At 36.1% G+C, this 14,050-nt stretch overlaps 1 protein-coding gene across 1 annotated transcript in view; it reads right to left on the bottom strand.

The window, feature by feature from the left end:
• LOC109205121 overlaps window positions 1-679 on the bottom strand; it is a 5,253-nt gene extending 4,574 nt beyond the window's left edge. Inside the window, exon 1 of the mRNA XM_019367797.1 lies at window positions 377-679. The gene's annotated coding sequence lies outside the window, so the exon portion shown is untranslated. The remainder of the gene's footprint in view (window positions 1-376) is intronic.
• Between the last annotated feature and the right edge of the window lie 13,371 nt (window positions 680-14,050).

The raw sequence follows: 14,050 nt of genomic DNA, 5'->3' as shown, positions 1-14,050 counted from the left end.
AACCAATAGATCAAACACTAAGGTAATTTCAATTCCTCAATTCTGTGTCCCCAAAAACAAGCCACTATGAGTCTTATTTTACTCATCCCTCACATTCAATCTATTCTACAAATTCACCTATCTATTGATACGAACAAATATACTTTCTTAAAATTTAAAATATATTCTCCTCTGCACAAGTTAGGTCCAAAAGCAGACAAAGAAATTTAATTATCATAAGCAAGTTCCCATCAACACAAGACACAAAAGCACAAAGCTAAGAAATAAAAACTTAACTCTTGCCAGCAAAACCAAATGTAACCATAAAGACACAAAAGCACAAAGATTACACCTTTTTAACATATAAATGCAAAAGGCAGAGTTTTTCAGAAAGAACCTGTAATGATAAGCAAAACCCAGAGAAATCTTGAACAGAAACAAGAAATGGAAGCCTAAGAATCACAGAAAAAGAGTGATTTTCAAGGGAAAAAGAACTTGGGTTTAGCTACTATAAGACCTGTTACCTAATATTAACCTTCTGGGTACCTATATATATATATATATGTAAAAAGAACCAAACAGAAGCAAGAAAGAGCTGTCAAAGGGAGAAGAAAATTCGTGATTTGCTAAGCAAAAAACTTGTGTTAATGACACAGAGAAAGAGAGGGGAAAAGTAGAAGCACAAAAGAGGTAGAATTGCTTTTATTTACTCCTTTTTCCTATATATAAGTCTGTTTAAGGTTGGATTATTAGTAATCTACTAATATAGTTAAAGTCGAAGATTGATAAGGGAATAAATTTAAAGATTTTTTTAAAGCGTAACTGTTTAATTAGTGTATTAAACTAGGGAATTTTTTCCCCATATTAAATTAGGGACTTAAAAAAGTAATTTCCAGGTGATGATGTGTCTGGTTTTTATTTGGCTTTGCTATTGGGCGTCGGTCTTTTGATTCGCTGACGTGGACGAACAAAAAGGTACTTCCTATTGGCTGGTTATTTGCTTATTTATGTTGGACAAATATTTTTCTTTTTCAGATGACAGGAATGTTGATACGTGCAAAATGGAATACTCCAATTACTATTATTATATATTTATTGAGTCAAACAATTTTTGTCGACAAACAGAATTCAAATAACTATTTTTAATTATAGTTATAAAAAAATTTAAATACATATGTTGAAAAATATTAAATCAAATTCAATTTCACTGTAAAATCTTACACCTTGCCTTCAACCTTATAAACCTAAAGTTTTTGCAGACAAAAAAAGTACTATTTACATTACTATATAGGATAAAATATGCTATGCAGTAATTGCGCAAGAAAGTAACACGTAGAGTCGGAGGCAGAAGATAGCCAACACCGAAGATAATTGTTTCATTTGTTACTAGAAAGAATGATGCTCATAAAAACGCAATAAATGCCTAGCATTTAATGGAGAATATTCTACAGCACTTAATACACTGCCAGTTACAAAAGAATATGACATTCATGCCTGCCATTACATATCCTTCAATGGCTCTTATAATTGACATTTAAGAGGGGTTTGATCCTAGGACCTTATTCCTTATGTGTAGTTATAAATAGTGAACTATATTATCATTGTAAGGACACGACTTTTCTGGCAAACTTACCTACAATCGATTCAAAGCTTTATACAATTTTATCTTCTTATTCCTTGATTTCATTACTGTTGCGCCCAGAAGCGAATTGCTATTCTGCGATTTTATTCTCACTTCAAGGCTAAGGACTGCGTGTTTCTTCAATTATTTAATTATTTCGAGATCGAATTAATTCATTTGTCTAGAAAACACGTATAAATTCAACTGTACCGTTTTACGGCTAAACAATTATTAATTACCAAAATATTAAATCTTTTAACACAAACTAAGTTGGAAAGGATATTAGTACTTATGCTAAAAACATATCAAAACACTTAGATCTAAGCACGTATGACGTACCTCCATCTTCTTAATTAATTGCTAGGCAAGGATTCAATGTATTACTTTTTATTTCAAGAAATAGTTATTTTTCTTCGTTAAGTTGGATTAAATATTAGTTGGAACAGAACAATGACCAATATGGTATAATTTGTATCGCAGTTTCATGATTTTAACACTTCAGTGAGTTGGCTATTTGTTGGTCATAGATAAATATTTGCTATTTCCCTATTAACTAGGTAATGAAAAACAGATACATATTAGGTAACCAATATTTGCATAGGAACTCTTTTTCTTTTAAAAGGAGGACATATATATTCCACAGAAATTTAGGTAAACTATATAAAGTTAAACGACTAATTATTAACTACTTAAGTATAAAGCTTTGAACCAAAAATGTTGGTGGATGTGATGAGAAGTGAAGGATGACAAACTTTAGAAGGATTATTATTACTTCCTGGAATTAAGTACATAACTTAGGATTATTTAAGGAGCACTTTAAATCAATTCATGGTTTATGGGTTGCTGATGTTGCCCTCTTAATTTTATTTTTTTTCCTTTTCTAATGGTGGTGTGAGAGTTGGTGGGCGTTTGGACATAAGAATTGTAAAATTTCGGAAAAAGGTGAAAAAAATTTCCAAGTGAAAATGGTATTTGAAAATTAGAGTTGTGTTTGGACATGAATTTAATTTTGGGCTGTTTTTGAATTTTTGTGAGTGAAATTTTTGAAAAATAGCTTATTGGAGTTTTTCAAATTTTTGAAAAAATTTGAAATTCATCTTCAAATGAAAATCGAAAATTTCGTGGCCAAACATTAATTTCAAAAAAGGTGAAAAAAAAATTCTTTTTATGGCAAAATGGGCCCTTAATTTGCACAAGTCTCCATTATTTTATCAGGTATCTTTTATTTTATATCAGTATAAGTATTGAATAACTCTGATAACGAAGACTTTAGCAGATAAAAAGAAATCACATAAAACTTTTTCTCATTCCTTCATGATATACAAATCACTTAGTTACAAGACATAAGCATTTTGGCCAAGTCCAAATTGGAGATTCAAGAGAAGTAAAGTTAGTGGTCCAACAAAGTACAAAGAACTTGGTGTTTAAAGCCACATCTTTTCAGAAATGGGGGTTCCATCAAATAAATGCTGACGAATAAAAGCATCCCATGGTTCCTTTAAGGGCGAAACAAATAATACCAAATTTGACTAAGTTTAGTCTGTATTAGTTTAAAAGTCAAGAAAATGCGAAATAGTGTAAGTTTCTTCTTGGAGAAGAATGAAGACATCGAAAAGAAAGTAAAAACAAAATACTAATTCGCATACGTGTCTTTTTAATAGTACGCAGAGTATAGGTCTATTTGTAGAAAATCGAATACAGTGAAAACAAAGAAAAACTGAAATTACATTCTCATAAATGCCAGTTAATTAATTGAAAACAAAATATTAATTTTTATAAGATGAGAATTCCATAGGTATAACTTTATTCGAAATTATTCCATATGATTTTCATAATTTGCAAGATATGATTAAAAACAAAACAGCAAAAATTATAATATAGATTACGTGTTTAAGGGACTTGATAATGCGCAAATGCGTAACTATCAGAAGGTTGACTAATCAACAATAATGAGAACGTATAATGAAATGAATTGATGTGTATGGACTTGCATGGTTGTGGCCTGTGGGAGAAAAGTCAGAACAAATGGCTAGCAATAGAAGCTGGGCGTAGACTTTGACCTCTTCACAAAGACTGCAATAACTGGAACCATAGAGGTGCTAAACTGCAATTTCAAATTAGACGGGTTATTTTCCTTTTTCGTCTATTCCAAAATAAACGACATATTTTTAAATTTGAAAAGAATTTAATTTTAAAATCTTCATTTTACCCATGTCATCATATCCTTAATTAGAACATTTTATAACCACAAAAACTCTATGGCCCATAAAACTTTTATCCCTTAAGCTTTTAAGATTACAAGTTTCAAAAATCTTTTTTTTTTTAAACTCTGTATCGAGTCAAATTACCTTATCTAAATTGAAACGGAAGGAGTATTATTTAATTATATGATATTTGAAAAATTACTGACCGATTAATTTTGTCCTACAATGTGGGATTGGGTTGACAAGTCGAGTTATGGTACTTGTGACTTTTGACTCTGCCGATACAATAGAGGAAGCTTGCTCCATTAATGCATATTTGCATGAGAGTCAGTTCTAATAGAAATGAGGTAGTTGGGTCATCCCATCTGATAGAAATGGTTGGGTCATCCCATGACATATTTATTTGGAATTTTTACCTCCTATAGCAAAGGTTGATATCTTATTTATTTTAAATAAATACCCTTTTAAAAAATTATATTCTATAGATATCTTTTGATTTTTATAGCCAAATATCTATTTATGGTTACCTCCTACTCTTAAGCCATAAAATACTCTTTGTATTATTTTTCTCTCTCATTCTTTCAGATTTTTCTCCACCCTCTCTCTCTCTCTCAATGCCAGTATTTCTCCATGGTTATCTCCTCTCTCTCAACAAATGTGTATGCATTAAAGGGAAAAAACAGATACTGATTCTGATCGGAAAATGAAGTTGGATTTGGTTCAAAATCAAAAAACGAAAAAAATGTTGGAAATTGATAAAAGACCTGCAAATAGAACTCGTACGGACATCCATCCAAACAATGGCGTTGTAAAGAGGTAGCCCTGTGGATTTGTTCCACACAACAGTGATCTCTCGCTGATTTGTAAGCCCAATAGCTTTGAGTCCACTATCCACGTTATGTCCATCAGTAGTAGCCTTATCAAGAGCCTTTGCCATACAGATCCTCACACTCTCCACAATCTCCATTGGGTCGTGTTTTCACTACCGGCTTCCGGTGAACGGCGGATTCGCCGAAAATTAGTGTTTGTTCTTGAACAAAGACGGCGGAGTTTGGGGCTGAGCAACTTGATTTTCTGTTAATATATTTCAATGTATTTTCATGTATTTGATTGTATTCATTGTCTTTTTTTTCATTGTAATTCAATGTATCTTGTTGTATTCCATGTATTTTATTGTATTCACTGTCTTTTTTTTCCATTGTATTTCAATGCATCCGCTGTATTATATGTATTTCATTATATTCACCGTCTCACTATATGCCATGAATGTATTCATTTTTTTAATTAATATAATTTATTATTCAGATGTATTATATAATTTCTCTAAAGATTGCCATGTTTTTGGGTATTTTTCGGTTGAGAATCTTTTTTATAACTGAAAATACAAATTTTGTGTGTTATAAATGAGTTTGTTGAGTTATATTATTATGTTAATTGATTCACTTTCCGTTTTAAAAACAGTGCAATCCCCTATTTCACGCCGTGAATACAGTCGAATACAGTTGAATACATTAATATGTCCAGCTGCAATCCCATGTTTCACTCCATGAATACAGTCGAATACAACAACTGATTAGCTGGACTTCCCTAATTCACGCCTATTTTTGCTACTGTATTCATGAATACAATAGCTTAAATACATCAAATACATCTTATAACCACACAAAAAATATCTATAATCCGTAATATAGCAAATGGTATTTATAGATGGCTAATTACTACCAAAAAATAGCGCTTTATGAAAATTTCTCTCTTTGTTTCAACCTCCCACGACTCTTCGCTAATTAACATCCTGTTCATATTTAACAAATCAAATAAACTTATATTTTATGGATCAAATTCAAGGAAGGCATGTCAAAGCAAAGCTTATGCCTAGGAAAAATTTGGTCTTTACTACTTAGGAAATAAGCAAAAACAAAGAGTAAGAGTGATTTTTTTTCTTGACGAGAGGACTTGATGGTTTCATATGATTTTATGTTTGGTCTTGTAAAGGATGACAATATATTTATGTAATATACGTAATTGTTGTGCATATAGGAATCTAGGATGTATTGACTTTGTGTTTGTTTAACCAAAAAATAGGAATTTCGATCAAAGCATGCTATTAGAAGAATTTGGGTTACTGATAATCAAATAAAAAGAAGAATAATTGATATAAACGATAGCTGGATAAAAGCAAACTAAAATTAGTGTATTTCAATAGTATTTCGTGTCCTTACAAATGTTTATTCCTCTTTATAGCTATTTCTAAGTAATACGTTTCTTTCCTCCCATAATGGAGTTATTATGGGCAATTAATGACATTTAATGTAACGTCATAATTGGCAATCATAACTGTTCAGTACAGATTCAATAACGTTTCCCGTAATTAATGCTCATTAACTACCAATAATATGTATCTATACTTTCTTGCTATCTAGGTTCATTCCTCCGATGCTTCTTCAAAGAGGTTCGAGCACTCATTCCTTCTGGTTTTCTTGGACCTTTGCCCATGTCCGTTAAAGCTCGTGCCTCTTCAACTATTCTCTGCCAACTGTCATTCTTTTACTGACCCACGTGTCATGACATATCATCACATAATTAATTTAATATACTAACTTGATTTTTTCCAATACAGATAGTCCCCCCACTTGCCATTTATTCAACAATAGAATATTTGGGAAGTAGATCTCATTAAAGCGGGAATTTTTGCCGCCATTATACCTTTTCCACAACTGACGCTTCATATGTCACTTCCATTTAATGCTCGTGACACGTGGCATCTTCTGATTGGATATGCAATTCTTCAGCGTCTTTTAGGGCTTTATTGCGGCTTCATCAATTACGAAGTGACAGTTTCCATCATGACGTTTCCATCATTACCCCCTTTTCTTGACAGTTGCTTCTGAGTATAAATATAGCTTTTGTTTTTGAATTTTTCATAAAAAGTTACCTATCTTAGAATATTCATTCTAGTTTTTTTCCTCGTACAACCATGTCTTCTTCAAACCCTAATGTAACGACCCGACCGGTCATTTTGAGCTTTTGCACTTCGTTCCCCAGTTCCTGAGCATGACTTGCCCCATGTAGTGTATTATGACTTATGTAAATCATTGGTTTTGGTTTTCAGGGTGATCAGAATGAATTTGGAAGAACAGTTCTCATTTTGAAGCTTGAAATTTGACAGGTTTGACCAAGATTTGACTTGTTAGTATATGATCTCGAATTGGAATTTTTATGATTTGGTTAGCTCCGCTAGATGGTTTGGGACTTAGGAGAGTGATTGAAAGGTGTTTTGGAGGTCCGGAGTAGATTTAGGCTTGAATTGGCGAAATTGAGTTTTTGGCGTTTTCCGGTTGATAGGTGAGATTTTGATATAGGGATCAGAATGGAATTCTGGGAGTTGCAGTAGCTTCGTTATGTCATTTGGGATGTGTGTGCAAAATTTCAGGTCATTTGGACGTGGTTTGACTGGGTTTTGATCAAAAGCGGAATGCGGAAGAATTTAGAACCTTAGGCTTGAATTCGATGAATTTTGGTGATTTCGATGTTGTTTGAGGTGTTCTGAAGGTTGGTACAATTTTGAATAAGGTTACGAGATATGTTTGTACTTTTGGTTGAGGTCCCGGGGGCCTCGGAGTGATTTCGGATGATTCACGGAAGAGTTTGAGGTTTTGAGAAGTTGCAGATTTTTGCTGCTTTTGGTGTTTCCGCACCTGCGTATTGGGGACCGCAGGTGCGATGCCGCAGATGCGGAAAAGGTGATCGCAGAAGCGGAAAAATGCCTGGGAAGGCAGGAACCGCAGATGCGGTTGTGGGGGACCGCACCTGCGAAGGCGCAGATGCAGAATTGGCATCGCAGATGCGGTTTGGGTTGAGTTAAGTGAAAGCCGCAGAAGCGGCTCATTGACCGCAAATGCGGTACCACAGATGCGGTAGAAGCACCGCAGATGCGGAAGTGCCTGGTTCAGAATATATTAATTCCTCCTTCGCGATTTTCAGAGGGTTTCTTCACTTTTTAACTTGAATTTTGGAGCTTTGGGTGATTTTGAAGAGAAGAAATCATTGTTCTTCATTGAAGTAAGGATTTTGGACCCTAAAACTCGATTATTTGTGATTAAGGAACAAAATATCAGTGTTTAATTCATGAAGATTAGTAGAAAAAGGTGGAGTTAGGGCTTGAGATTATGAGACCTTCTAGGGATGATTTGAGGGGTCAAACGAACTCCGATTTTCGAGTTATTTATATGTACGAACTCGTGAGATGATGAAGAACATTTTGCTATAAAGTTTTTCCAGTTCCAGGACGCGGGCCCGGGGGACGGTTTTTGACTGATTTCGGGTTTTGTGCTTAAATTCGATATTTTTCAATTGGAATTCATTCGTTTAGCATAATTTGATGATAAAAATCTGAACTTGGTAGATTTGGAGCACTCAGAAGTTGATTCGAGAGGCAAGCGTGCAGAGTAGCTTTTCGGGCCAGTTCGAGGTGAGTAAAGACTTTAAATGTTGTCCTGAGGGTATGAAACCCCGGAATTTCACAGCGTACGACTATGTTGAGGTGACTTACACGCTAGATGACGAGCGTGGGGTAGAGCACCGTTGGGGATTGTGACTTAGTCCATCCCGAATGATTATTTTACTATGTATTTGTAGTTAATTATTTAATATTATTATATTTTGGGCTAAATGCCATATGTGGGCTTCGTGCCAGCTGTTAAAACCCTTAGGGGATTTTTAAATGATATTTTCCTCACTGATTGATTTCATATTGGTACTCAGTCATACTATTTTAAAAAACTCAGCTATATTATTCTGTTTTAAACACATTAAATGATATTTTCAATGGTATTTGAGCTGAGCTTCATATTTTACTGTAGCCCGAGAGGTTTATGAGATTCTGACTGAGTAAGGGTCGGGCTGCACGCCTCAGCAGTGATACATTGATTATAATACTGAGGCCGAGGGCCTGAGATTGTACGCCACGAGGTGGCTTGAGATTGATATGAGGCCGAGAGCCTGTTTATGATGCCACGAGATGGCTTGATTATGCGTTTGGGCCGTAAGGGGCCCCTCTCGGAGTCTGTACACCCCTAGTGAGCGCGGGTACCCATTGTGATATGAGATATAGCCCGAGGGGCTGGTATTATTCTGTGATATTGCCCGAGGGGCTGATTCTGTTGTTACTGTGCCCGAGGGGCAGATATTATGTGTTTACTTATTAGTTGTTTTCCTGTATATTGTTTAACTGTTTAAGAGAGGTTTATGAGATTTCACTACTTAATTATATTCACTGATTTGTTATGCCTCTTGTAGCTTAATGTTGTGCCTTATGTGGCTTTATATTACTCAGTCTTCATTTATTTTTATTACTCACTGAGTTGGAAGTACTCACTTTACTCCCTGCACCTTGTGTGCAGATTCAGGTATTTCTAAACACGATAGCGAGTATTGGTTGCTCAGAGGCAGAGTCATCGGATTTTAGCAAGGTAGCTGCCCGACGTTCGCAACACTGCTTTTCTCCCTCTCGATTTCATTAGACTGTATCTAGTACATTTTAGACTCTTGTTGTATTCCGACCTTAGTAGATGCTCATGACTAGTGACACCCCGATGCCGGGCTGTGTTGGGTTTGTTTTTCCGTAAATTATACTGTTAACTGCTTATATTTTGAAATTTTATCATCTTTACGACTTAATACTTATTATTTTACTGCTTAAGATTGGAATGGGAATGTGTCGGCTGGCCTTGTCTTCACGAGAGACGCCATCACGACCGGGTTCGGGTTTAGGGTCGTGACACCTAATCCCCAAAGAGTCCCCATTGTTGATGAACTTTCCCTTGCTCCTGTTAGAAGCAGAAGAGGGGGAAGATTGCGTAGTTTAGGGTCTTCATCTATATGAGGTGTTTCTTTACCTCCAGCGAGTTCCACCCCTCCTTCTAGAACTAGGGGTTCTCTTTCACATAGATCTTCTTCTAGGAATAATGACTCTAGTGAACCAGTTCGTGAACCTTTAGTAGATGAAATTGTCCCTTCTGAACTATCTTTTTATTCTGATAGAGAATCGATTAGGAATCAAGTTTCTTCTATGTCTTCTTTGGATCGTGTTGATGTTTACCCATCTCAGATTACCGAAGGTTTAATCTCTGTTGTCCGTAGGGACTGCCATTGGAGACTGACTTCCCTATCATAATTCCTAATGCAAACTAGAGAATTACATCTTATATGACCGAATTTTCTTTTGTGTATACATATCCCTTTACACTAAATTTTAAACCTCCCATTGATCCTGTTATCATTGGGTTCTGCAGTTTTTTCAATGTTTGTCTAGGACTAATTGGCCCCATTGTGTGGAGGGTTGTTGCTTGTCTAAGGCACTTATCAAGGTTGGCTAATTTTCCTTTTACTTTCTTTCATTTGGTCCACCTCTACTCCCCTAAGCTTTTCCGACATGGGATCTTCACTTTAGTAGCGAGGAGTAAGAGAGTACTAGTTAGCCCTGAGAATGACAACGACCGTGGCTGGTATGCCAGATTTGTTGCTGCTCCTACTGTAGGTTTAGTAGGTGAAGAAAATGTACCATTCCCTGAAAAGTTGAATTTTTCACGTAAGTTTTACTTTTGCAACTTTCTTTCTTTTTTCCTTTTGAAGGGGTTTATTTTTCCCGCTGTTGTTTAACTTTCTCTTTTTTCAGCAACCATGGGAACTGTTGACGAGATTCCCAATTTCCGTGGTTGGTAGAGAAATTATTGACTGTTGCACCGATGGAAGGCAGATCTTGGAAAAATCTTTCACACAGGTTTGGTTGGAAGGTTAAAACTTATGGTGAATACTTTACCCCCTTTCTTTTTATATTTTCGTTCATCTTTCCTTTGGAATTTATTTGACCCTTCTTTTTATCAGGGTTCCCCATACGTGGTGTAAGTGCTGATGCAATCGCGGCTTCCAGAGTTTCTTTGGAAAGAGCTCAAGAAATAATCTTGAGTTCTTCATCGAAAAGGAAGGTTGATGTAACCCGGGATTCTGAGGAGGAAGAGGAACAAGATGGAAGTTCCTTGATTAAAAGGCCGCGGTCCAGAAGACGCGTCTTTTCAGACGATGAAGCGACTCCTCCCCGTTATGTTCCCGTGACCGAGCCTGTTGAAGCCACCTTGGTGAGTTCTGATGATGATACTCCTGCGGCAGCTCATGACTCTGATGAACAACTTTTTTCTCATGGGTTTGATAGTGAGGATTTGGATTTGGTTTCTAATGAAGTACCCCTTGCCTCTTTTACCTTGTTTGTCCCTGTGGTGCATTCTTTGCCAGTTGTTACTGCTACTATTTCTGCTCCACCCTAAGCTGTTATGACTTCTTCTACAGTCCCCACTACTACCATTCCTCGTACTGAGGTTGGTTCTTCAAGTGGAAGTGGAGGGATGAAGCAGATTACCATTGAGGTCCCTGCCGATGGTAATCTTTTGAAAAAGTCAGGTCGGGCTGACGTATGGTTGAAACCCTTGATTGGTCCAGTCGAAAAGTCCAAGCTAGAAAGTCATAGTTCTTTGACTTGGATGAATGATATAGTGCAATCATCACTGAAGGTATCCGCTTCTTTTTACGCTTTATTCCATTCTCCTTTTACTAAGGTTCTTACCCCTTTCTTCTTTTTTAGATCAATCTCATTGGTACGGAAATGATGAAGAGGGTTTCTCATATGGAGCAGTTAATGCATGACTATCAAATTGAAGCAGGCAATTGGAAAGGACAATATGAAAGTCTTCAGGTGGAGATGGAAGTGTTAGAAGAAAGCAAGCATACCTTAGAGCAGCAGTTGAAGGTCTTGATTTCAGAGTTAGCGGTTGAAAAAGCTTCTTCCAATCAGGCTGGCAAGGATAAAAACCTCCTTGAGGCATCATTTTCCGAGCAGCTCTCCAAAGCCAGTGAAGAGATTAGAGGATTGAAGGCCTTGCTAAACGAAAAAGAAGTTTATGCGGGTGAACTTGTTCAAACACTCACCCAGACCCAAGAAGATCTTCGTGTGTCTTCTGACAAGGTCAGATTTTTGGAAAGTTCACTTGCCCCTTTGCGATCTTCTTATGATGTTGCTTTGGCCGAGAAGGAAGAGCTCAAGAATGATATTGACCAATGGGAAAGAGATTATGAAGCTCTTGAGGACAAAACTACTATTGAAATGAGTTGGGCTATTTTAAACACACGCCATGATACCCTTGTGGAGGCTAGCCAAGAGGGTTTTAATTTGAATGTCGAGTTAGCTAAGATAAAGGAAACCATTGAGAAAACTCGGCAAGGTCAAAATTTTCCTTCTCCCAGGGCTGATACTCTTGAGTATGTTGAAGCTAATATATATGCGGTGGATATCCCAGCTCCTTCAAATCAAATCGAGCCTTCTGTTGTTGATGATGCTGCTTTAGACTCTTCTTCCGCTCCACAGTGAAAGTTTATGAAGTTTGACTCCTTTTTTTTTCCTTGGTAGAATTTGTGGTTTTATCCCTGGTCCCATTTGGGGGTTAAGTTTTTGGTAATGACAAGTCCCCAGGTCTTTTCGGGGCATTTTGTAAAAAATGACAATCAGTTTATGACTAAGTTCATACTCAGTCTAAACTTAATATTTTAAAGTTTCGTTTCAACTTAATTATTTTGAGCTTCTATTTTACTCTTTTTGCCTTGTTTTTTTATATAAGTCCAAGGTCTTGTCTTTTAATATGTGGGTTTCTGTCTTACCCTTTTTGTGTTTTTTTTTATAAAAAATGCTTTATTACCTTCATAGATCTTTGAATCAAACATGAATTTTATAAAAGAGGGCCCTTTAATATACGACACTTAATGAAGATGACGTCTCAACTTCATAATGGTGTAAATATACGAAAAAAGAAATAGCAACACACATGTTTCTTGAAATAACTTTGATAAAATTTTCGTTTGAACTTTGTCAAGTTTAAATAACATCTTACATGTATCTAAATATCTTCTATTACTTTTTCGTAACTGTTTTCTTTACAACAAATTTGCAAAAAAGAAAATCCAAGGGTTTCTTTATGACCCATGGCTAAATACTGCCTTTAACCTAAACATCGTAAGATTTTGAAATCTATATGAAGGTTTTTTGGTTGGCTTGTGACTTGTGTTATTGGCTCGTGACTTTGCTCTGAACTTGATATTTGATGAGTAGACTTTTGGGCTTGACTTTAACTTTAGTTGTTTTCAGTCTTCTTCGCCTTCTTTATACATATATCATATGTATATTATATAGTCCCCCAAGTGTTTGAGCTTTGAAGTATGAAATCTCGAGCACTTGATTATTCCTTCCATGCGTTCCTTTTCCTGAAAAGGAAAAACATGCGGGACTTGGAGGTATGATTTTAGATGAAGACTGCTCAACCCATTTAAATTTCCATCGGAATAGTTGTAACCCTAGACCGGAAATTATGTTCTTTCCGCGTGTCTTTCAGGTCGTAATTCATCATTTAGTGTGGGCTAGCTTTTTGCCTATCATCTAAAATCGTTAGTAAAATTTTAATAATTCAAAAATAAAATTGTTAATGGGGATACCTGCCCGCGGGTAATTCTATTCCTTAGAAATAGTATCTCTTCAGATGAACAGCATTCCAATTTGAAGGTAGAATCTTGCCATCCAATGTTTCAAGCTCGTATACTCTTTTTCCTGCGATACCATGAACCTTATAAGGTCCTTCCCAAGTTGGACTTAACATTCCTGCATTAGCTGCCCTCGTGGATTCGAAAACTTTCTTGAGTACGAAGTCCCCAATCTTGAAGTATCTGAGACGAGCTTTCCGGTTGTAGTACCGCTCCATAACTTGTTTTTGTGCTGCCATCCTTATTGATGCAGCTTCCCTCCTTTCTTCAAGTAAATCCAGGTTTACCCGCATCTCTTCTTCGTTTGATTCCTCAGTAGCTTGAGTATATCTCGTACTTGGTTCTCCTATCTCGACTGGAATTAAAGCTTCAGCTCCATATACAAGTGAGAACGACGTTTCCCCCGTACTTGTTTTTGTTGTTGTTCGATAAGCCCACAAGACCCCGGGTAGCACCTCTAGCCAATTGCCTTTATATTCCTCCAATATTTTCTTCAAGTTGTTGATAATGACTTTATTTGTTGATTCAGCTTGTCCATTACCCAAAGGATGGCAAGGCGTTGAGGTAATCCTTTTAATTTGCCAACTTTGGAAAAATTCTGTGATTTATGCGCCTATAAATTGCGGGCCATTATCACATACGATTTCCTTTGGTAACCCGAATCGGCATA

This window comes from Nicotiana attenuata, unplaced genomic scaffold, assembly GCF_001879085.1.
Source record: "Nicotiana attenuata strain UT unplaced genomic scaffold, NIATTr2, whole genome shotgun sequence".
Taxonomy (NCBI): Eukaryota; Viridiplantae; Streptophyta; class Magnoliopsida; order Solanales; family Solanaceae; genus Nicotiana; species Nicotiana attenuata.
The sequence above is the reverse complement of the archived record's forward strand: the minus strand, read 5'-3'. Positions and strand labels throughout refer to the sequence as shown.